A 24,647-nucleotide genomic window follows, 5' to 3' on the forward strand; every position below is an offset into this window, starting at 1 on the left:
AGAAACCTTTTTTTTTTTTTTTTTTTTTTTAAATTCTAGTAAAGACTAAATCTACTACACAGCATAATGTGCCTCTGGCAGACCCCTCATTCCCACCATACTGCCGGTCAAACGCACATGCCAGGAACCCGCCAGTGTTCAAACCTGCGTTTTGCAGTGGCCAGCTGCCCGTATGAGACAAGAAGCAGGAACCTGTTTTTGGCTCTGTTTAGAATTGGTTATTAAATATTCTCAGGTTTAAGGTGGAAACTCGAGCCGTTGGGCGCCATTTGTTGCTGGAGAGCTTCTCTCCAGGTTCCCCAAGCCCCGCAGTCCCACAATCCACTTATAAAATAATCACTCAGACACTTATATCACTTACAAACTGTATGGCCGTGGCAGGCTTCTTGCTAATTGTTCTTTTATCTTAAATTAACCCATTTTTATAAATCTATACCTTGCCACGTGGCTGGTGGCTTACCGGCGTCTTTACAGGTTCCTCTCCTCACGGTGGCTGCAGTGTCTCTCCCCTCAGCCTTCCGCTTCCCAGAATTCTCCTCTCTCCTTGTCCCACCTACTTCCTGCCTGGCAACTGGCCATCAGTGTTTTATTTATATAGAGTGATATCCACAGCACCATGGCATCAGAGGTTAGCACTTGGTACACAATGGGGTGGGGTGTCCCGGTCACAATTCAGTCCACGGTAGGACTATGAAAAGATTTCTTATGGTGGGAAGTTTAGACAGTGATGGTAGACCCCATGAGGAAGGGCCACTGTAAAGTGCCAGAAGAGAGGGGACAATTATAGGAGTCCAAAAGAGAAAGAGGGCGTAAGGTAGCCACTGCCACTTTAGTCAGAGTGGTGTTGGTTTCCCTAGGAGACCCTCAACAAGATCGGGCCTGCTGATAGGCCCTCGTAGAAGGGAGGGAGAGTCATTAGAATATCATCTAAGAGTTCCACTAGTAACAGCCTTCTGTAAACACACCCCAGCTGTATACAGCCTTCCCGGCTGTTCTTGGCCTCAGGAAGTGTCTTTTCAGAGGCACTGCTCCCAGATAAGAGAAAAGGAGAGGACATGGTCAGCTCCATGTGGCTTCTTCCACACAGTAGCAACAAGCTGAGAGGATAATCTCTGATGGTACTTTATAAAGTACGAGGCACGTATGTCTGCTGAGGCCTGGGAGTTGTTTAGATTATTACATGAAGACCAAGAAAGAGCTGCTACAGTGGCTCCTTTCCCTCACGTTCTTCACTCAGATCCAACACCCAAGGTGACTACGTGATGACACAAGGTCCTTGGTAAGTGATTATGGGATGCATTCGCCATGATTGAGACTAGAGACCGCTTACTGACCACAAAGAAATACTGTCCTGGTTCACAGGGAAGAAGTAAAGAGGCCGAAGAACTTCTGTGTGGAAGGAACAGCAGTTGAAAGCTCTAGAATGAGAGAGAGTTGTGGTCTTAGAATGAGACACTGAAATGAAAACGGTTAGAAGAGCTGCTGCTGGTAAAGCCCGCATGCGTCACACAGGCGTGAGTAGCTGACATGCAGTAGAGGGAAAGGTACCTGGAAACAGGAAACAAGTCAATCCGCTAACCTGCCTCAAGGTTCTAGCTACTCAGGCATGCCCAGTCTCCTTGCATCCCAGGACAGCTATGACTGTAGCCATAACACAATTGTGGGTGACAGTGGTATTTCCTACTACCGAAAGGCTGGACACACCCTGGTGCTGAGAAGGTGCTGTGCCTGGTAACCAGTCTCGCTTAAAGCTCTGTCTTAAGAGAGCTGATCCTCTCACCCTGGGCTTCCTGTGCCCCAGCACTGTTCCCTTTTAGCTTTCAGAGGTGGAAAATGGCCAGTTTCTCACTCTCCTCTGCTCTTTCTCCTCCTATCAAGGCTTCATATCTGGAAGCTATTTGGGACAGATACAAAGATAAAAAAGACAAAGGAAGCAAGAAATGATAACAAGTCATCACAGGAGCCACGGAAATCACAGACGACAGTTGGCATTTATCTGATATCTGAGGCTTGTTCTTGGCTCCTGAGACTAAATGAAATCATTGCTCTGTAAGAACTCCATTAGGGAAAGATGGCCCTGGGAGCCAGCCACTGCCTCATGAATGGTTTCCTGAAGAAGAGGCTGGGATTAATAATTGTAGTGATTAGTGTCTTTATGAAGAACGGCTAAGACTAGGAAACTGTTAAATCAGGAAACACCCATCATTCAGAGAAGATGTTACTAACAGATTGGTGGTGGTGGCAGTGATATTGGTCATGGTGATGGTGGTAACAGTGGTGGTGAGGATGGTAATGGTGGCGGTGACAGAGGTAATGATAATGGTGATGATGGTGATGGTGGTAATGGTGATGGTGTTGGTGATGATGGTATAGTGGTGATGGTGATGATGGTATTGATGGTTATGGTAGTGGTGGTAGTAGTGATGGTGTTGGTGGTTATGGTAGTAGTGGTAGTGATGGTGGTGGTGGTTATGGTAGTGGTGATGGTGATGGTGGTGGCAATGACATTGGTGGTGGTGGTGGTGGTGATGGTGATGATGGTGGTAGTGATAATGGTGGTGGGGTGATGGTGGTGGTGGTGGTGGTGGTGGTTATGGTAGTGGTGATGGTGATGGTGGTGGCAATGACATTGGTGATGATGGCGGTGGTGGTAGCGATGGTGGTGGTGATGGTGGTGGCAGTGGTAATGGCAGTGGTGATGGCGGTGGTGATGGTGGTGGTGGTGGTGGTGGTGGTGATGATGGTGGTGGTGGTGGTAGTGGTGGTGGTGATGGTGGCAGGGGTAGCAGTGGTGGTGATGATGGGTGAAAAAGACCATCTCCATGTAGCACTGTATGTCCTCCTATGATCTTCTTGGGCCTGCTTGAACATCGGCTCTGTCACTGCTTTAGATTGTCCCTGTGCCTGCAGCTCCCCAGACACATGACACCTTCCTCTGCCTATGTCTCCTTAGTCCCCAGAGCCTAACCAGCTCGTTAAGACTTCACTTACGGAGTCAGATGGTCACTTTTGTAACCATGATCACTTTTATGTGAAGACACAACTTTTCTTCTCTTTAGATTGTGGTGGTATTCTAATTGTACTGAAATGTGATTTTGATTGTATGTTAATAAATAAAGTTACCCGGGGGTCAGAGTTATTAGAGCCATAGACAGAGTGTGGCGGTGGTGGCACACACCTTTAATCCCATAGATCTCTATGTGTTCAGGGATACAGCCAGCACTGGAGACATATGCCTTTAAGACCTAGGGGGCTGTACATTCAGACAGTGACGAGGCAGTCACGTGTTTGGGTTTACAACCAATGAGAAGGCAGAGTGACTGGAAAATCGATTTACAGACAGGAAGTAGCTCTCTTTCGGGAAGCTGGGACACCGCAGGCGGAAGGGTGAGATTTTAGCTCTGAGCTCTGACCTCTCGGCTTTCTCCTTTACATTGTTTCTGTGTTTCTTATTTAATAAGACGGTTAGTTACATCAACATCTGGCGCCCAACGTGACAAGAATCCATTAAAAACTGCTTGGCTTGGCGGCAGGTTCGCTTTCCCGCAAGGGCGGCAGACCGGGCGGCCAGCGTCCTAGTCCGAGCGCCGGTTTCCTAGTCCGAGCGGCGGCCCCCTAGTCCTTGGCCTCAGGCCGGACTAACTGAGCTGCTTGCTTAAAGCCTGCTTGCTTAAAGCCGGTGCTACAAACAACTCAGACCTGCCCTGCCGAACAGGGCCCTGCCTGTAAACCAACGCATGTGGTCGGAGCTTAAGGAAGCCAGACCCAAGCCTTGACTCAGCACAAGAGGGAACACGTGGCTGGATTTAAGCTTTAGCCGGCTACGCTTTCTTGTGCGTTCTCTCTTTCCTCTCTCTCTCTCTCTCTCTCTCTCTCTCTCTCTCTCTCTCTCTTTCTCTCTCTGGATTTACACCTGGGACACTAGGTGGCTGCTTTGAAAATCCCCTCGGATTTCTACTGTTCTACGCAGATTTGGTAAGTCATAACATATCAGATATTTTAAAGGAAACTATCTAAAAGAGATTTTTTTCCACATTAAAAAACAAATGGGTTTTATGTGTACATTGGAAGAAAATTGGTTTTTGTTTGAAATTTTAGGCAGTCTGATAATGGAACAACTATATAATATTAGTACTGGTGGAATTATGCAGCTTATCACTATACTAATCCACATTTTAATACTTAAAAAGATAATCAATTTAAGTGCCAGGATAACAGCTTTAGAAGAACTTGTTAAACCTGTAAAAATTCAGACAGAAGAAATTAACAGTGAAGTTGTTTCAAGTCGGGATCATAAGGTTGCAGAAAGAAAGCCTGTTTTCACACAGTCACCCTTAATTTATCCTGTAACCGTACAGCAGATGCCTGATCAAATGGCTACACAAAATATTTGGGCTACAATTGAAATGTTGGATTTAAAAAGGTTTAAGGAGGCAATAGTATCTTATGGCATGCATTCCCCATATGTAAAGCAAATGTTAAACTCTTGGTCAACATATAATAGGATAGTACCACAGGACTGGCAGGAGCTTGCACAAGGTGTTCTGGAACCCAGCCAGAGACTTCAATTTCTGACCTGGTTTAAGGAGGAGGCTAAAAACATAGAAAAACAATGGAGGGATAAAGGAATACAAGTTTGCCAGGATCAGCTTATTGGAGAAGGCCAATATGCTTCAGTACAAACACAATGTTTATATGATATCCAAACCCTAATTTTATGTCGAATGGCAGCCTTGAATGCATGGGACAGAGTTGAGGAACCAGGAAAAAAATCTGAGTCATTTACAAAGGTGATGCAAGGCCCAAAAGAGTCTTTTACAGATTTTTTTTACAAAGACTGGCTTCAGCAGTAAAGAGAATGGTCTCAGATTCAGAAGCTGGTAAGGCAATAATTGAATCTTTGGCCTTTGAGAATGCGAATGCAGCATGCAAAAGAATAATCAGGCCATTAAGGGCAAGATCTGCACCTATGGAAGATTGGATTAGAGAAACAATTAATGTTGAGGCCGATGAGCATGATGATACGTGGGTAGGAGAAGTAATTTCAAAAGGTTTGAGGAGTGTTAGATGTTTTGGATGTGGAAAGCAAGGACATTTGAAAAGGGACTGTAGACAGGTGATTCCGAGAAACAATGTTTCTTCAAGGAACAATGGCAACAGAATGCCCCTTCCTTCTGGAGTATGCAGAAGGTGTGGTAAGGGAAAACACTGGACCAACGAATGTAGATCAACAAAGGACAGACAGGGTAATCCTTTGCCTCAGTCTTCGGGAAACTCCCAGAGGGGCCTCGCGCAGGCCCCCAGTGCAAATCCAGTTCAAACCTTTCCTGCAGCCATAGAGGAAATGCCTGCTCTGGAGAGCGATTAAATAACCAAATGCCTATTGGAATAAATCATGCTGGTCAGGATGATGAAACAGAGAGAATAGAAAATTCAGGAGAAAACATAAAGAAAATTTTTTGGCAAACCTATTAATGAACAAAGACCAAAATTAACGATAAAAATAAATGGTGTTTTGTTGTCTGGTCTGGTAGACACAGATGCGGACGTTACCATAATTGCACCAGAATTTTCGCATCCAACTTGGCCTCTTCAGGAGGTAAATGTTCAACTGTTAGGAATTGGGACATTATCTCAGGTGAAACAGAGTGCAAGATGTCTCGAATGTATAGGTCCAGAAGGACAGAGAGGAAAATTAAAACCATATGTGGCTAACATAACTATGAACCTGTGGGGTCGAGACTTGTTGCAACAATGGAATACTCAGATTAACATCCCTCCAATCTCAGAAACAAATCATAAACTAGCACATGTTACTGAGAGAAATATTAGAAGATATTGTTCTAATGAGTGGTCACCAGCCATCCATATTATACAAGAACAGGGCACAATAACTGATGATCTTCCAAAGACACCAACAGCTCTACCTTTAAAATGGTTAACAGACAAGCCTGTATGGGTCCAACAATGGCCTTTAACAACAGAGAAACTCCAGGCTTTAAAAGAGCTGGTAGAAGAACAGTTAAATGCTCAGCATATTGAAGAATCAACCAGCCCTTGGAATTCTCCTGTATTTGTTATTAAAAAGAAATCTGGTAAATGGAGAATGGTAACAGACCTTAGAGCAATTAACAAAGTAATTCCGCCAATGGGCTCTCTACAATCTGGGATGCCTTTGCCTACTCTGTTACCAAAAGGATGGCCTCTCATAGTTATTGATTTAAAAGATTGTTTCTTTTCAATACCCTTACAAGAAAAAGACAAAGAAAGATTTGCTTTTACAGTACCTACTTATAATAATTCTCAACCAGTTAAAAGATTTCAATGGAGGGTCCTCCCACAGGGAATGTTGAATAGCCCAACTCTGTGCCAATACTTTGTACAACAGCCATTGGAAGTGATACGTAAAAAATTTCCTAAATCTATAATTTATCATTATATGGACGATATTTTACTAGCTGACTCAAATGCAGATACTTTAGAAATAATGTTTGAAGAAGTAAAGAAAATTTTGCCTTGCTGGGGATTACAAATTGCTCCTGAAAAGATACAAAGAGGAGATTCTATTAATTATTTAGGATATAAAATAGAGCTACAAAAAATTAGAGCCCAAAAGGTGCAAATTCAGAGAGATAGACTACAGACTCTTAATGACTTTCAAAGATTATTTGGAGACATTTCTCATCTACGAACTATTGTTGAGGTAAAAAAATGATGAACTGACTAATTTGTTCAAAACCTTAGAAGGTGACAAGGACTTAAATAGTCCAAGAGAATTATCACCTGAAGCTGAGAAAGAATTAGCCTTGGTAGAAAAGAAAGTGCATGAAGGACACGTGGATCGTATTGATCCAAAGCTGGATTGCATTTTGGTTATTTTACCTTCTAGGCGTTCTCCTACTGGAATATTAATGCAGAGGGAAGATATTATATTGGAATGGATATTTTTACCAAATAAACCAAATAAAAAAATTAAAAACTTATGTGGAAAAAATCTCTGACTTGATTTACAAAGGAAAACTGAGACTTCGTTGCTGTGGGATGGTCTGTATGTCAAATTGCTCTGATTGGTCAATAAATAAAACACTGATTGGCCAGTGGCCAGGCAGGAAGTAGGTGGGACAAGGAGAGAGGAGAATTCTGGGAAGGAGAAGGCTGAGGCGGAGAGACACTGTAGCCGCCGCCATGACCAGCAGCATGTGAAGACGCTGGTAAGCCACCAGCCATGTGGCAAGGTATAGATTTATGGAAATGGTTAATTTAAGATAAAAGAACAGTTAGCAAGAAGCCTGCCACGGCCATACAGTTTGTAAGCAATATAAGTCTCTGTGTTTACTTGGTTGGGTCTGAGCGGCTGTGGGACTGGCGGGTAACAAAGATTTGTCCTGACTGTGGGCAAAGCAGGAAAACTCTAGCTACACTTCGTCAATTAGCAGGCATAGACCCAGCAGAAATTGTCGTACCTTTAACTAAGGAGGACATTGAAAAATTATGGACAGAAAGTGAACCTTGGCAAAGAGCTTGCAGTAATTTTTTGGGAGAAATTAACAGCAAATATCCCAAAAGCAATAGAATTGATCTTATAAAGAGAGCTGATTGGATCTTGCCTCAAATTGTACGGCAAAAACCAATATGTGGAGTTCGTACATTTTATACAGATGCCAACAAAGAAGGAAAGGCAGGTTACAAATCAGAAAATTTAAGTAAAGTGGTTCAAAGTCCATATAATTCAGTTCAAAAATCAGAATTGTATGCTATTTTGTTGGTATTAATGGATTTTTCAGAACCTCTCAACATAGTAACTGACTCTCAGTATGCTGAAAGAGTGGTGTTACATATTGAGACTGCAGAATTTATCCCTGATGCTTCAGAATTAACTTCACTATTTATTCAATTACAAGATACAATCAGGAAAAGGAATCATCCTTTATATATAACTCACATTCGATCCCATACTGGTCTGCCAGGCCCTCTAGCACAAGGCAATGATGAGATTGATAAATTATTAATAGGAAATGTGCTGGAGGCCTCAGAATTTCATAAAAAACATCATGTCAATAGTAAAGGTTTAAAAAAGGATTTTTCCATAACCTGGCAACAAGCCAAAGAAATAGTAAAGAAATGTCCTACTTGTTCCTTCTACAATCAAACGCCGTTACCAGCAGGAAGTAACACAAAGGGTACTCAGAGAAATGAAATCTGGCAGATGGACGTGTTTCACTTTGCAGAATTTGGGAAATTGAAATATGTACACCACACTATTGATACTTATTCAGGATTTCAATGGGCAACTGCTTTGAGTTCTGAAAAAGCTGATTCTGTAATCACTCATTTGCTAGAAGTTATGGCCATCATGGGTATACCTGCACAAATCAAAACTGACAATGCTCCATCATATGTCTCTGTTAAAATGAAACAGTTTTTTGCTTATTACAATATAAAGCATATTACAGGCATACCACATAATCCGACAGGTCAAGCAGTTATAGAAAGATCAAACAGAACTCTAAAGGATATGCTAAATAAACAGAAAGGGGTAACAAAAACTCCCAGAAATAGACTGCATAATGCTCTTCTAACTTTGAATTTTCTGAATGCCAACGAGAAAGGAACAACAGCTGCAGAGAGACATTGGATAATAGAAAAAACTACAGAATTAAATCAGCCCATATACTTTAAGGATGTGCTGACCTCAGAATGGAAACCAGGGTATGTATTACATTGGGGACGAGGTTTTGCTTTTGTTTCTACAGGAGAAGATAAGCTGTGGGTACCATCAAATTGATAAAGGTTCGATTTGAACAAGAGAGACCTCTTAATTAGAGGAGGTGATAGTTCATCAACCAGCATGAACATCCAATTTAAACTAACTTGTATCAATAACACATGCCTTTTCATTTAATCAGATAATAACTTGTCAAAAGGAAACATCCCCAAAATTAGTCTTGGGGAAAGGTTTTTGTCTTTTAGGAGAATGAAGGTTAAGAAATCTGAAGAACACTGGACAAATGAGACAACTGAAGAAAAGGGACAAATCATCTATCCCAAGAAACAAAATGAAATGATGTATGGGTATATATTATCTAAAAAATTTTATGTCTTCCTAAATGTTTGTTTCTGATTTTCTCTAAAGATTTAACATTATTGGTCTTCTAATAGTCCCAGTTCAATTAAAATTTAAAGCTGACTTTGGAATTGGAGAATGGCTCTCTCCTTCTTTAAACTCAAGCATGTTGTTAAAAGGAAAATGCAAACTCCCTGTATCATGCCAGAATAAAAGAGCCATCTTCTGCTATGGTACAGGACAAAAGCAAAATTAATTAAGGGACTATTCTATTACTAATCTCAACTCTTTTGATTCTATTCTGATTCTTAAACTTTTCTTAAAGTATGAATTTTATATCAAAATTTACAAGATTAACATATATAGATATATAGATATATATACATTTTAAACTTTGTTAAGACATGAATGGTCACATAGAGTACTAACTAATTCTAGAAAAAAGGCTAGCTGCATATATATGTTTTTGTGTTCGAGTCTCTTATCAGTTTTCTGCAGGAAATCACGGCCAGGCCTAACATCAACTGAAGTCTCCAGAAAGAAGATGGGGCCCCACAACAACAACAATTCCACGTGGACAATAATAATATCATTAAGCTGACAAACATCATCCACAGATCAACTTTGAACTACAAGGTGCTCAGAGCAATTTTGAGATGACTAGCTGAGATGATCCAGTCTCAAAGATTACTTGAATAAGGACGTGAGATAAACCCTGAACTTTGGCATTATACACAGACTGGATAATGAAGGATATAGTTACCTCTCCTAGAATTTGACAATTAACCTAAAATTTTTCTTTTAGGATAAAGAAAACTTCACCCATACCCAGCAGGAAGCAATTTTAAGAATACGACGCCCACATTCCCAAAGAGGTGGTGTGGGGCGGGTGGTTTTTTGGTCTTTTTAATGGGTTTTGGGTCTGGGATAATTTTCAGTATTTAGGGGGGTTGGTTACAAGTTATTGTCAAGGGTTAGGAAAAAGGCTAAGCAAAGGAGATTAGATTTAAGGTTCTTGTTTAAAAAAAGAAAGAAAAGAAAAAGACAATTACTAGTTTTAAATACTTTACATTGGATTGGATTGTTTTATATTGTATACAAATTTAAAACTGATATTGTTAGAAAATGCTATATGTATATTTCTAATTGTATTTATACCATTCATTTAACAATGTAATGCAAACTTCTGATCCTTGAATGTTATTATTATCAACTATTAGGATATAAAGAAATGAAAGTTAATAGTTAGACATTACAATAGAACTTGTAGTCATATTAGATATGTTTTAAAAATTGAGCAGAGATGTTTTAGACAGGTCATCTTCAAACCCTTCAGAGATCTACAGAATATGGCATTTAAAATGTTTTAATAACTTAGAAAATTTTTCTTTTTTGAGAGATGTCAGCTCCTGGCAGTACTAATCTACTTCAGAGAAAATATGGGCATTGAAGAAACTGCATATGGAGTTAATTTTCATTGTGGCAAAAGTTAGCCACTGGACAACAAAGTATCCTCGAATCAACAGGACAAAATGGACAGACAGAACACGAAACAAGGGACTACTGATTCTTGCCAAAACAAGTGTGGTTATGGCTTTATCAAAAGGCATCTTCTGAGGCCAGGACAATATGGCCCCATCCCTGAAGTGGCCTTCGCATCCGGAAAAGGTACGGTGCCCTTTTCTTCTAAGGCAGCTTAACAGGCAGAGGGCCGATGGCTTCTGTTGTGCAATGGAACAGCAGCTGAAAGTTCATGCCTCTTGAAAGTAGACTGGCATTTAATAGAGGGATGTGGAGAAGAAGGGGATGCTGAGATGAAGCCATATATACACAGCCAAGAAGAATGGACAGCTGAATTAAAAAACTGTCAACAATTTCCAGAATTTAAAATCCTGAATCATGACAGGACACTAGTGGAATTCAGGTGTTTCTGGTACGTGGACTGCTCTCACCCAATGTGAGGTTGAACTGTTGACCTTGTGTACATCCTACATCACAAATGAGTCTGTCAGATACACTAAGCCTATAGGCTGAAGATGATGCCCCAACACTGCGGAGAAACCTCAGGTGACTGCCCAGGCAGCTGGCTGTTTCTGTCAACTCACAAAAAATTTTTTGGAAGTTGCTTGCATGCACTTCTGTTTTTATTTTTGTTAGCTAATATTATTCCCTTCTTGGGTCTCTAAGGGAGTTGAAGATTAGTTAGTTATGGTTGAAGATTAGTTAGTTATAGTTGAAAATTAATTAGGATAGAAAGTGCATTAGATACATCTTGGATTTACCAAAATAGGATAGATAATGGAATTATTTTCTCTGATTTGTCAAATACCTGTTTAGGTATTTATTACTTGTATATATTGTATATAGTTATAGTACTTTTGTATATAGTTTTTCTTTTGTTAGTTATAACTTTTTGCTTTTTTTTCTTTTTATTAAAATAGAAAAGGGGAAATGTGGTGGTATTCTAATTGTATTGAAATGTGATTTTGATTGTATGTTAATAAATAAAGTTACCCGGGGGTCAAAGCTATTAGAGCCATAGACAGAGTGTGGCGGTGGTGGCACACGCCTTTAATCCCATAGATCTCTATGTGTTCAGGGATACAGCCAGCATTGGAGACATATGCCTTTAAGACCTAGGGGGCTGTACATTCAGACAGTGACGAGGCAGTCACGTGTTTGGGTTTACAACCAGTGAGAAGGCAGAATGACTGGAAAATCGATTTACAGACAGGAAGTAGCTCTCTTTCGGGAAGCTGGGACACCGCAGGCGGAAGGGTGAGATTTTAGCTCTGAGCTCTGACCTCTCGGCTTTCTCCTTTACATTGTTTCTGTGTTTCTTATTTAATAAGATGGTTAGTTACATCAACATTAGATGACCTTTCTCAGCCCAACAGCTGTCCTCCTCTATACCCTGACTAAATTCTCAGCATTGTCACCATAGGATATACATTTAGACATCTTCTTGTGTGTCTTCCTTTCTGGGTACTGTTAGCTAAAGGGCCAAGACTGCATCTTGTGTGCTGTTTATTCCCATAATCCTCAATCTGCAACTGATAGAGTCGAGAACACCCCTGAAGTCCTTTGGTAACAATCTGGCAGGACTGTCTACAAGAAATTTTAACACCCCCAGCTTTTCTCACATCTCACCTCCAAGCCTCAGTCAGGTGGCATTGAAGGATTTATCTCTGTGTTTTACCCAAGAGGGATGATTAGCTCAGATGCCTGTTCATAGTCTCGCACACTCTGCCTTTCAAAAGTTCTCCCCAAGTGTGGTAGAGGATGGATGGCCTCTGATAGCCTGCGTTTGCATGCTAGTGTCCAGTGACTTCATTTGGTGTCACCTTAAGCTGCCCTGTCCACAACAGGGAAATGGGATAGTCAAAGCATTGAGAGCAGGAGATCCAGTTAAATCTCTGCTCACCACAGTCTCTGGCTATTACAGCTTTGGACAACTCAAAATGTGTTTCCTCAAATTAACCTATGAAATAGTCTAGTAATTCCCCACTCACACTCTTGCGGTCCCTAACCCCAGTTAGGAGCCAGGAAAATGTCTTCCACTCTAGCGAGGAATTAGGACACACCAAGTGGTTTCTGACCATGTGAGTGCCATAGCCGTTGATTTATTCTGCCTTGTCCCCTTCAAGCCCTGCAACCCATGCTTTTCATTGTTTTTTTTTTTTTTTTTTTTTTTTTTTTTTTTTTTTTTTTTTTTTGCCTCTACACAGTATTAGTTCCATGAGGGCAAAGTTTTTATTTCTTTGAGGTGGGAAGCCATAGCACCTAGTATTGTGTAAGTTAGGCCCTCTGTAAATATTTGCTGACTTTTGTAAAGTATGAAAAGAAAAATATAGTTTTGAAATAATAAAAATATAGATGAATGAGCCTATAATGGATGATTTCCAATTCTGTATTTTAAAACACCACATTATAATAAAAACATAAAAAATCCATTGTGGCCCAACTGCAGCTGGGGTCTGTGTTGAAGTCCATGGCTCAGGTTGCCACTAGGGCTCACACAGAGGCCCAGGATCTGGGCTGAGTCTGTGGTTTTTTGGAGTCTGAGGGCCATGCCATAGCAGGGACCATATTGATATGGGTAGCCTGTACTGCCACCCTGGGCCATGAGGTTATCCAGGTCCAGGCTGCTGTCAAAAGTCATGTCTGGATCCATAGCCCTATAATGGCCAGAGTCAGGGTTGGTGTATCCTTGAATATTATTAATGGACAAGCCTTAATAATATTCTTCCCAGGGGCCCAGAGAAATTACAAACAGTGAGAATTGTTTTCAGGAAAAGAATCTAAGTAAACCACGCTCTTTGTCCATTCACTTTATTCCTCTATGACAAAATTCTATCCATACAGCTTCAGCTCCGTCCTCACATTCAGCTCCTCTCTGTGCCCCCTTTTCCTGTCCTAATAGTTTTAGTAAACTCCTATGCTTTTGACCTCATCTTCGTCCTCTGTTCCTTTGGCCTGCATCTTTCTTTCCTTTCTTTTTACTCTGAGGAAACTCTACAAGAGATCTGCCTTACCCTCTACAGAATCTCTGCCTTTCTGGCCATGTGGCTCTGTCCACCATCTACAAAAAAACCTGCCTTGTTCTTCCTCTCCGCACCATGCAACTCTCTGTCTTAGGAAATCTGCCTCACTCTTCACTCCACTTGCATATGCAAAAACCTCCTTTGTTCTGAGTCAATTGCTCTGGGATGCCACTAGGCCTGAAGGCAAGGGATAGACTGAGCTTTATTTGCACAAGAAACAAAGCTATGCATCTACAGCCTGCTTGTCTCCTGGGCTCTGCAGGGAGTTAGTTATCTAGAGAAAGGATCAGCATCTGAGAAGCTTACACTGTTTGCCAATATGGTCTAGTAGTATGTGGGCCCACAGAATTTCATAGCAGAAGAAATATTAAAAACTGAATAACACCAAATATTCCATGATAAATGGCTTCCTCTAGAAAAAATGCCTTGAAATTTCTAGGTATAGCTCTAACACACAGCACAATCTCTGTGATATGTTCCTGAGGTCCACAAGAGCAGATGTGGTTCCTGTCGCCACCAAGGGTCATGATACCCAGGGCAGATTAGCTACCTGAATCCAGGTTGGTGTCTCAGGGCCAGGATGCATGCAGATCTAAATGGCCTGTGCTATTTAATGTCATGGTGATGTCTGGCCAGAGCTGCAGCTGAGGGTCATGCCAGGGTTCTGGGTTGATGTCTGAGGCTCCTGTTACCATCGAAGGCCATGCAGACAACCTAGATCGAGGGACATGTTAGTGTCTGAGAGCCATACTGCCACTGAGGCCTGTGCTGATCTGAGTGGCCTGCATTGCTACCTCGGGCAGTGGTGACATCCAGAGACCGCTGCTGCTGAGGCTGGGGTCTGTGCTGAAGTCTAATCCCATATTGCCACCAAAGGTCACACCCCAGGGTTGGGGCCACAAGCTGAGGCCTTAGTGGTGTCTGGTGGCCATGTGACTGCCAGAGCCATCCCAATCTGAGTGCTTCCACCCAAAGCCAGGATGTCATCCAGCCCCAAGCTGCTAGCAAGGACTGTGTCTGGGTCCGTGGTCCAGCTGAAGCTGGGGTCTGTGTTGATGTCTGTGGCCTGTGTCACCTCAGGAGGCCTTAGGTATCATGCAAGATGAAATCAGAGGGCCATGCTGAGCAGGCTCTGCCCTTCACTGTCTGTGGGAAAGCTGGCCTTGCCTCTCACTGGACACTGCAGCAGGAGAGCTGGCCCCTGCACTCAAGAGACGTGGCCCCCACCCATCACCACAGGCAAGGCTGAACTGACCCTGAGGGCATGGATGTAGGGGACCTGATTCTGCCCCCTCACCTGAGGGTGGCCCCAGTGGCTCAGACTGGCCAACTCAGCTACCACCCAGGCCCACAGCCGGGTCTCGGGTTGGCCTGTGCTGACATCTACTCCATCTAGACCTATGGAAGCTTGTGAAGGGACTGGTCCTGTGGAACAATACCCACAGGATCTCCATTACTCAGGGCGGCTGCGGGATATCTCAGAGGGGTTCGGGTGAGGATCCAGTGAGGATGGTGAACCAGAACCCAGAGGCCTGGAACCAGACAGTGCCTCTTTGCAATGACCATTTGCAAGCAACACAGTTGATGGGACAAAAGGGTCTGCTGTGTGACACACCGCGGCCCCCAGTGCCAGCTGGACGAGGGCAGAGGTTGCTGTGTGACACACCGCGGCCCCCAGTGCCAGCTGGACGAGGGCAGAGGTGTTGGATAGGCAGGAAAGAAGGAGAAGGGGAGAGGTTTTTGTTTTGGTTTGGGGTTTGGGGAGGTTGTTCGTGTTCTTGGTTGTTTGCTTGCTTTGTTTTGTTTTCTTTTGTGGGGGGTGCCACAGGAGTGAGGAGAGGATATGGGGGCACTGGGAGGTGAGCCAAATTGGGGCGAATGATGTGAAACTCCCAAAGAATCAATAATGAAGTTTAAAAAAAGGAAAATTCATGATGTGATCATTATTCTTGGTTGTCAACTTGCCCAAGCAGCTGGGTACAGGTGGTGTGAGGAATTTTTTTTTGTTGCTTGAATTTCAAATGGTCTTTTATTTAAAAAAAAAAAAAAAAAGAAAACAAAACAAAAACTGGAGCCAGATATTGAGGTAAATACTGAAAGATCAGAGAGACAAAGGAACAAGCCACTGCCACGTCTCACCTCGCCAACTCCACGAATCCTCTGAATGTCTCTGGTCCTCAGCCAAAAGCTCTCCAGCCAAGAAACCTTCAGCTGAAAAGGCTTTAGTTCCTGTCTCCTCAGCCTTATGTACTTTTCTCCACCCAGTCATATTATTTCCTTCTTAGTGCTGGGATTAAAGGTGTGTGCCACCACTGCCTGGCTCTGTTTCTGTCCTAGACTGAATCAATCTCATATAGTCCAGGGTGGCTTTGAACTCACAGAGATCCAGATGGATCTCTGCCTCCTGAGTGCTAGGATTAAAGGTGTGTGTGCTACCACTGCCTGGCATCTATGTTTAACCTAGTTTAATAGTTTAATCTAGGGACTTGCTCTGTTCTCTGATCTTCAGACAAATTTTATTAGGGTACACAATATATCACCACAATTTTTCTTGATAGAATCATTTGAGGTGGGAAGACCCACCCTAAATCCAGATTTTTTTAGGTAAGAGGATATGCCTTGAATCGGGGCACAGCTCCTGCTGGCAGCCTGTATAAAGGACACAGAAGAAGGAAGCTAGCTCTCTTTGCCTGCTTCCCTTGCTCTGACTGGATAGTTCAATCCTTCGCTGGCGTTACAGCCTACCTCTTTGGGACTCCAGGGTATACCGAAGACCAGCTGAGACATCCAGCCTCAGGGACTGAATAACTATGGGATTGGATTTTCCATCAGGAGATAAACATTGTTAGAGTAGTCAGACCATAGCCTATCGACCATTCTAATACACTGTGTGTGTGTGTGTGCATGTGCGTGTGCGTGTGCGTGTGCGTGTGCATGTGTGTGCAAGCGCACATTCTGTCAGTTCTGCTTCTCTAGAGAACCCTGACTGATACACATGCGTTATGAGCTATGCAGGCTCCCACTATTAGTTTTTAAGCTCTGCTGACTGTTCCATAGATTCAAAATCTAGTAAGAACACTGTTTTTAACCTTGACAGTAAGTCCAGCCAAAGGATTTTTATATTATCATCCCAGAATGAATACATTTAAACTTTACTGGAGAACTTTTTATCCAAAATTACTACATTCTCAATCATGCAAACTTTCACTATAGAAGAACAACCTCACTATGACGTGAACTTTCTAAGTACCTACTTCAGTTCCGTCAGTTAGACGGAAAAACAAAAAGACCCAACCCATTAGTGAGATGAGCTGATCTGTTATTTAAATGTGTCTGATGACACTAATACAAAATTCACCCCAATCAACCGTGTCCCAGATCGTCTAACAATGGAGCCAGCACAGCAGCAGCTGTGAGCTTTTTGTATAGGTGTGAACATCCAACACAAGTAAGATTCGTTTGAAAGGACAGTTGCTTAAGTGAAAAACCACATATGGCACACTGGATTGAAAACTCACTCCGTGTGGCACTCCATGTTAAAGGGCCATCGTAAAGCACGGCTTTCTTGAAAGGATTCTTCAAATGATTAAAGCCGGGCATGGCACATGCCTTTAATCCCAGCCGAGACAAGCATATCTCTGTGAGTTTGAGGCCAGCTTGGTCTACAGAGTGAGTTCCAGGACAGCCAGGGCTACACTGTGAAAACTTGTCTCAGAGAGAGAGAGAGAGAGAGACAGAGAGAGAGACAGAGAGAGAGAGAGACAGAGACACAGAGACACACACAGAGACAGACAGACAGACACAGACAGAGAGAGAGAGACACACACAGAGAGAGATGATTAGATTTTTATCAGAAAAATTAAAAGCCTGTTGCCATTATAACAGATTTTCTTCCTGAGCACAGCTGTCCAAGTTCTGTTTCCTGCTATTACTCCACAGATACACTAGCTATAATTTTCCCATTGACCCTAGTGTCTGCCAGCCTGCTGATGTCATGCTGTCTAAAGGGAGCAGTAACACCATCACACATAAGCCCTAGCTGGGATGAAGCGAGCATTGCCCAGTCACACGCCTCGGAGTCACTTGTAAGGGCCTCCCCCTCTGTCCTTAGAGAAGACTAAATTTCCCGGAGACACAGAGAGATGGGGTTCAGCTGATGGGTTAAAGAGAGAACCCCGAACATGAGTGAACCTCTTGGGCTGCTAGATTTGTTGTGGGGTATTCACCAGAGAAGACAGTGTGGACACGGGTTAAGCCAATAGAAACTCTCTATCAGCCAGCCAGCAACTACACTGCGTGTTCAGGATCCTAGTGTAGCCCCGAGCCTTTCTTGGGATCAGCTTTTAAGCACAAAATCCATATTCTGGGTTGATACATTTCAGTTAAAAAGAAGTTAGCCAGAATTGGAACCACAAAAGCTAAAAAGCAAGGTTAGTACATTTTGAGACTTTCCCAGGACTCTATGGGCTTTGATAGATGAGGCCTTTGTTTTAGTTTTGGCAAGTGGTGCTGTCCACATGCTGAGTTTTACAGCCTGAATGGTACTTCCATCATGGAGTCAGAGGTGCTAAGATCTGAGGCCCTGGTACAGATGTAGCAGAAGCCAGAAACAACTCAGTGGTGATGTAAAGGCCTTACCCCAGCTTGTTCCAGATTGATGCTCTGTCCTCTAACATTGAGAGGGTCCAAGCCCAATGCAAACTGGATGAGGTGCCTGGACATCAGGGGTCCCCAGTCACATGCAGAGGGATTCCCTGTCACCCTGTTAAAAACTGTCTCAGCTCAGCATGTCCAAAAGCAGATCCACAGTATGAAGCTGCCAAGACTTCTGGTTAGTTTAGGCAGATTCTAACACAATTATTCTTTTCTTTATTTCCTTTCTTTATTTGTTTTGTTTTTAAAAGACACATTCTTGTGTAATTCAAGCTGGCCTAATACCTACTCTGAACCCCCAAATAACCTTGAGCTTCTGACCCTCTGGCCTCTAGCACCCCAGTTCTGGGATTACAGATGATCACCACCAAAGTGGGTTTGTGCAACACTCGGTACCAAATCCAGGGCATTTTCCAAGCTAGGCAAACCATCTACCAACTGAGCTACATTTTCAGTGCCAGATTTATTCTCTTCAGCAGTTTTACTTGGTCTACTTTTAACTGACATGTAAGAATTGTACATATTAACAGGGTGCAGCATGATAATCTGAGGCATGTATGCAACATGTAATAACCGAATTGAGCTAAGCAGCATTTGTCTCCCCTTAGGAATGAACACTTAGCATCTCGTTGTGTTGGGAGGCATCACACTCCTCTCTTTCAGCATTTATAAAGTATATAATAGTTTGTTATGGACTTGGATTTATCCATTTCTAGAGACCAACCATTCTCTGCTCTCAGTGCTGATGCATAGGGATAAGAAGCCCTCTGACGCAGGCCGCTGGTGTCAACACTTTCTGTCCAGCATTTCAGGGACTCTAGCAGGTGTTCAGGCCATGCTATGCCATGTGTCACAAGCCCACACTGTAGCACGCCCAAACACTTCTGCTCCACCAACCTGGTGAGCCAAACCATACTCATTATTGTGACTACTTAAAATGCACTATGGTGATATTTTATTTGTACTGAAATGTGATTTTATTTGTATGTTAATAAATAAAGTTGCCTGGGGGTCAGAGCTATTAGAGCCATAGCAGAGCAGGGCATTGGTGGTGCACACCTTTAATCCCAGCTCTTGGGAGGCAGAGCTAGGCGGATCTCTGTGTGTTCAAGGATACAGCCAACATGGAGACACACGCCTTTAATCTCAATACCAACCATAGAAGACCTAGAGGTCTGTACAGACAGGCAGTGACAAGGAAGTCATGTGGTTGGGTTTATAACCAATGAGAAGGCAGAACAGAAAGTCTATATAAAGACAAACACACAAGAAGAGGATAGCTGTAGCAGTGAAGGGTAAGGCTCTTAGCTCTGACCTCTTGGGCTTTCATCTTTGCCTTGGTTTTGTGTTTCTTATTTAATAAGACGGTTACTTCTACAATGCACCTAAACTGATAAACATAATTGAATGCTAAATTCAGTTTCTCTCAAAACTGCTGAATTCTTTGGAAAGAGTCCACAAATACAAGCCAGTGAATAGTCCACTGACAGATGGAGGTAAAGTTACTGTAAACATTGGGATGAGGAAGGTCCAGAAACCATGGGAGAATTCTGCACACATGGCTTAGAGTTTTGATCTTCTATAAAGAAGATTGAAATTGCAAACTGGCTCAGCATGATGATGTACTCCTGCAGTCCCAGAACTTAGGAGGCTGAGTTTGAGATCAAGGTAGACTACATAGTGTGACTGTCTAAAAACAAAGCAAAACACCAAAGTGGAAATAATGTATTGGAGACAACATAATAAATTGTTAGGAAAAAGAGTCAGTATGGATGTGGCTAGATTTCTGGATTAAGATGTTTGACTCTGGTAACACTGGCACTTTAGGCATTCCCACTGTGCCCTCAAGTAGTCTGGGGCATGGAGAGTCTGGTGTTAAGTGATTGTGTTGTGGTGGTATTGTGTTCCCCAAAATATTGTGCACCCTAATAAACTTACCTGGGGTCAGAGACAGAACAGTCACTAGATACAGAGGCTAGAAAATGGTGGCACTCACACCTTTAATCCTAGCACTCCAGAGGTAGAAATCCCTCTGGATCTCTGTGAGTTCAAGGCCACATTGGAAACGGCCAGGCATGGTGACACACTCCTTTAATCCCAGAAAGCGAGCCTTTAATCCTAGGGAGTGGTGGTAGAAAGCAAAAAGATATATAAGGCGTGAGGACCAGAAACTAGAAGCATTTGGCTGGTTAAGCTTTCAGGCTTCTAGCAGCACAGTTCAGCTGAGAGTCATTCAGATATGAGGACACAGAGACCTCCAGTCTGAGGAAACAAGACCAGCTGAGGATCCAGTGAGGTGAGGTTAGCTGTGGCCTGTTCTGGTTGTCTGATCTTCCAGTTCACCCCAATACCTGGCTCAGGTTTGTTTTATTAATAAGAACTTTTAAGATTCCTGCTACAATTCTGTAGTGTTGTGTGGCTGGTGTCAGATGTGAAGCTGCACGTAGAATCAACTGTCTTCTTCAAAGTCAGTGCACACTACATGAGCCCTCTTTCTGAAGGTCGGACTCCAAGTGGAAGAAATTGTTCAAGACAGGTTCTAAAGCATTGATCAGGCTACGCAGTGAGCAAGGGGATGTGCACAGAGATGTGCTGCCAAGGATCCAGGATGTTCACAAGGTTCCTTCTTCTTCCACATCCTCCTAAGCCTAAAATTATATTTTCATCCAGAAATAAAGGTAATTGTGTCTACTGGTAGAGGATGCAAATGATTTCTGAAAGGTGTATCTGTATGCAAGTACATATGTACCACTGTTTCTGTCTCTCTCTCTGTGTCTGTGTCTGTCTCTGTTCATCTGTCTGTCTGTTTGTCTCTCTCTCTCTCTCTCTCTGTGTGTGTGTGTGTGTGTGTGTGTGTGTGTGTGTGTGTGTGTGTGTGTGTGTGTAAGCCAGAGGTCAATCCCAGGTGTCCTTCTTCAGGTGACATGCACTTATTTCTGAGACAGGGTCACTCATTGGCCTGGAGCTCACTGGTTATTCTAGGCTGGCTAGTCGGGAGCCCCAGGGAGCCTTCTCTCTCACCTCCTCTATCTGCTGCGCTTTGGCAAGCTCGCCAGCACGTGGTCAATATCTCAGCCAGAGCAGTTACCAGGCCTGGCTGAGCCTACAGCTGCTTCCACCTGCCTCCCTCGAGTGCCACAACCATCAATAAAGTGGCCGGGAGCCTCTGCCTGGCTGGGGTCCGTTGGAAATCTAGATGGTTGGTGAAATGTTCTAGGTACCAGAGCATGGACAGAGATGGGGCTCAAATGGAGCTACTTTGTCCTTTACTAAGTGGTAAAACAGTAACTGTGACTATGTAATGAATACTGACAGGTGACTAGTGCTTCCATGAGGAGCAGAAGGTTAAGGAGCTAGCTGGAGCTGTACAGTTACGTCAGGGAATGAAACGAGTCTGGCTGTAGGGAACAGCTGGTATCTCACGGGGAATACTGCAGTGTCCCAGGCTCTGAGTTCCAGTTGAGACTAGGAGACACTTCCCTGGGCCTGTGCTCCTCACTGAAACCAGGCACCTCAGAGTCCTAGAAGATGTCTGAGGCTGAGATCCAAGAACAGGGCCTGGAGCAGGGAAGAGACGCCGTCTCTACATTATGACAACTCACTTATCATTTGCCATTGCTTCTGGGCAGATATGTGGGTCCAGTAAAGCACGATGATAGGTTTATATGAGAATGTCTAATTAAAACAAGTGTGTGTGTGTGTGTGTGTGTGTGTGTGAGAGAGAGAGAGAGAGAGAGAGAGAGAGAGAGAGAGAGAGAGAGAAGAGGCCAGAAGAGGATGTTGAGTGTCCTTCTCTATCCTCAGTTATTTTTGAGATAGAGTCTCTCACTGACTTGCTGTTTTGGACTAGGCTCACTGACCAATAAGCCCCTAGGATCTGCTTATCTTTGTTTTTGTTACAACTTTTAGTTACGCATGCGTGTGTCCATGGCTGTCTTTTAAATGGGTGCTGGGGAGTTGAACGTACGTCTTCTTGCCTTCACAGCAAGCATCTCACCCACTGAGGCATTCCCTTAGTATAATAGTTAGAGTTTCTACTGCTGTGATGAAACACCGTGACCAAAGGCACTTGGAGAGGAAAGGGTTGATTTGGTTCATGCTTCCATATCACTGTTTATCAATGGAGAAGTCAGGACAAGAACTCAAACAGGGTAGGAACCGAGAGGCAGGAGCTGATGCAGAGGCCATGGAGAAGGGCTGCCTTCTTGTTTGCTCAGCCTGCTTTCTTATAGAATCCTAGACCACCATCCCAGGATGGTACCATTCATAATGGGCTAGGCTTTTTCCCATCAATCACTAATTAATAAAATGCCCTACAGGTTTGCCTATAGCTCGATCTTAAGGAGCATTTTCTTGATTGAAGCTCCTTCCTCTCTGATGACTCTAGATTATATCAAGTTGACATAAAACCAGCCAGCACAAGGGTTCATTTATTTATATTTCCACATTCCAGTCCATCATCCAGAGAAGTCAGGGCAGAAACTCAAGGCAAGAACTTGGAAGCAGGAACTGACACAGAGGCCATGGAGGAACACTGCTAACTGACTTGCTCAGCTGCTTTCTTATAGACCCCAGGACCATCAGCTTAGAGACGGCACTGCCCACAGTTATCTGGGCCCTCTCACATCAGGTATCAATCAAGAAATATCCTACAAACGTGCTTACAAGCCAATCCTCTGGAGACATTTTTCTCAACTAAGATTCTTTCTTCCCAGATGACCCTAGTTTATGTCAAGTTGATATAAAATCTAGCCAGTACAACTAGCCTCCAAATTTAATTTTAACAACCCTGAACTTGTGATGGGAAAAAAAATTAGAAAGAAATGTTGGGAACCATGAGAAAACAGAAGACATTTTCCACCAAATGTCATACAAAGCATTAACATGTTAGTATATTTTTTTTCAGTCCTTTTGCTCTTCAAATATATTTTTCTTTAAGATGAGACAATATGCTTACTCATGTTGTGAAAATTATTTTACAGTATCATTTTTTGTTTGTTTGTTTTTCATGTCTATGAGATACTCTAACCTGGGAAATAGGGTGTGCTGGAGAGATGATGTCTCAGCAGTTAAGAGTGCTTGTTGACCTTTCAGAGGATGTAAGTTCTCTGCACACAGAGATGCCATACAACTACCTGTAATCCAGCTACAGGATCTCTGACAGCCTCTTCTAGCCTCTGTGGGAACCTGCACTTGAGTGCATATACCCACTCCCCCCCCACATATGCATAAATAAGAATAAATTTAAATAAGATGGCATGAGGAAAAGGAGGGGACTCAAGTCTTACCAATCCGGGATCCAGTTGCAGATTTGCTATTCTGCTATTCCTGGCAGTATGTCAAAACTTCTCTTGTCTCAGCGGCTGCAGTCACATCTCTCCAGTCTTAATCTCACCCTCCTCTCCCTTCACCTCTTCCTCCTCTCCCCTCCCTCTCCTTCTGGTAGGGATAAGAGAAGAATTTCTTCCTGTGTATGTTGGGGAAATTATAAGAAAATTAATTTGAGACCTTTATCACAGTGTCTCATAAATGAAGACATTCACCATTGCTCTAAATTGTTGATTCTTATTTGCAGACAGATTGGTTTTCCAGGTACTCCTGATGTATCCACCCCTGTCTGCTTCCTCGATAGATTAGTTTTTGTGTTTCTCCACAATCCTGTGCTGATGAGAAATGACCATCAGAGGAAATGCACAATTTGGAAGCTTGTTGCACAGACTCTCAAGCTGTTCTAGGAGCTGGGTACTGATTTGTGATGCGTTTTGGGACTCCTTAAAGGACATTAGATCATAGCTCCTTGTGAGCTATGATCCAGTAAGCAAGGGATGCTTGGCACTTATAGATCACCCTAGAATCTGTTCTGGAAAGAGACACAAACTAAGGATGGTCACTATTGGGGTAGGAGACTACTCCAATAGCTTGTAATGAGCAAATGAAAATTGATGATGTTAATGGGTTCTCTAATTTTAGCTCTGTTTTCTGGCTCCTGGGATCCATATGTCTAGAATCCATTGCCTGGCTGGTGCAGATTCAGCCTTTGAATTCCCATCTGACCAACATGAGTGAGTAGCTGCTGAGTGAAAGAGGGCTGGGGGGGGGGGGGGGTCTGGCCCTGCCTGGAAGGGCTTGAGGTCTTTGGCTCACAGGTCAGCACCACACAGGGCACATGGCTTTGGGGACAAGCTGGAAGAGCCTGAAAAGGGGTGAGTGTGGAATCACAAGTCCTTCTCAAGGTCCTCTGCTCTTCTGAATATTACACAAATTGGATCCAAGGCTTCTTATCAAACACTAAGACCCTGAGAGGAAACACCCCACTACAACGGACAGCTCCTTAAAGTTGCCATCTGAGAAATGTAAAAGACAAAACAGAAGTAAACCAGGACCAG

Source organism: Peromyscus maniculatus, chromosome 6 (genome assembly GCF_049852395.1).
Source record: "Peromyscus maniculatus bairdii isolate BWxNUB_F1_BW_parent chromosome 6, HU_Pman_BW_mat_3.1, whole genome shotgun sequence".
Taxonomy (NCBI): Eukaryota; Metazoa; Chordata; class Mammalia; order Rodentia; family Cricetidae; genus Peromyscus; species Peromyscus maniculatus.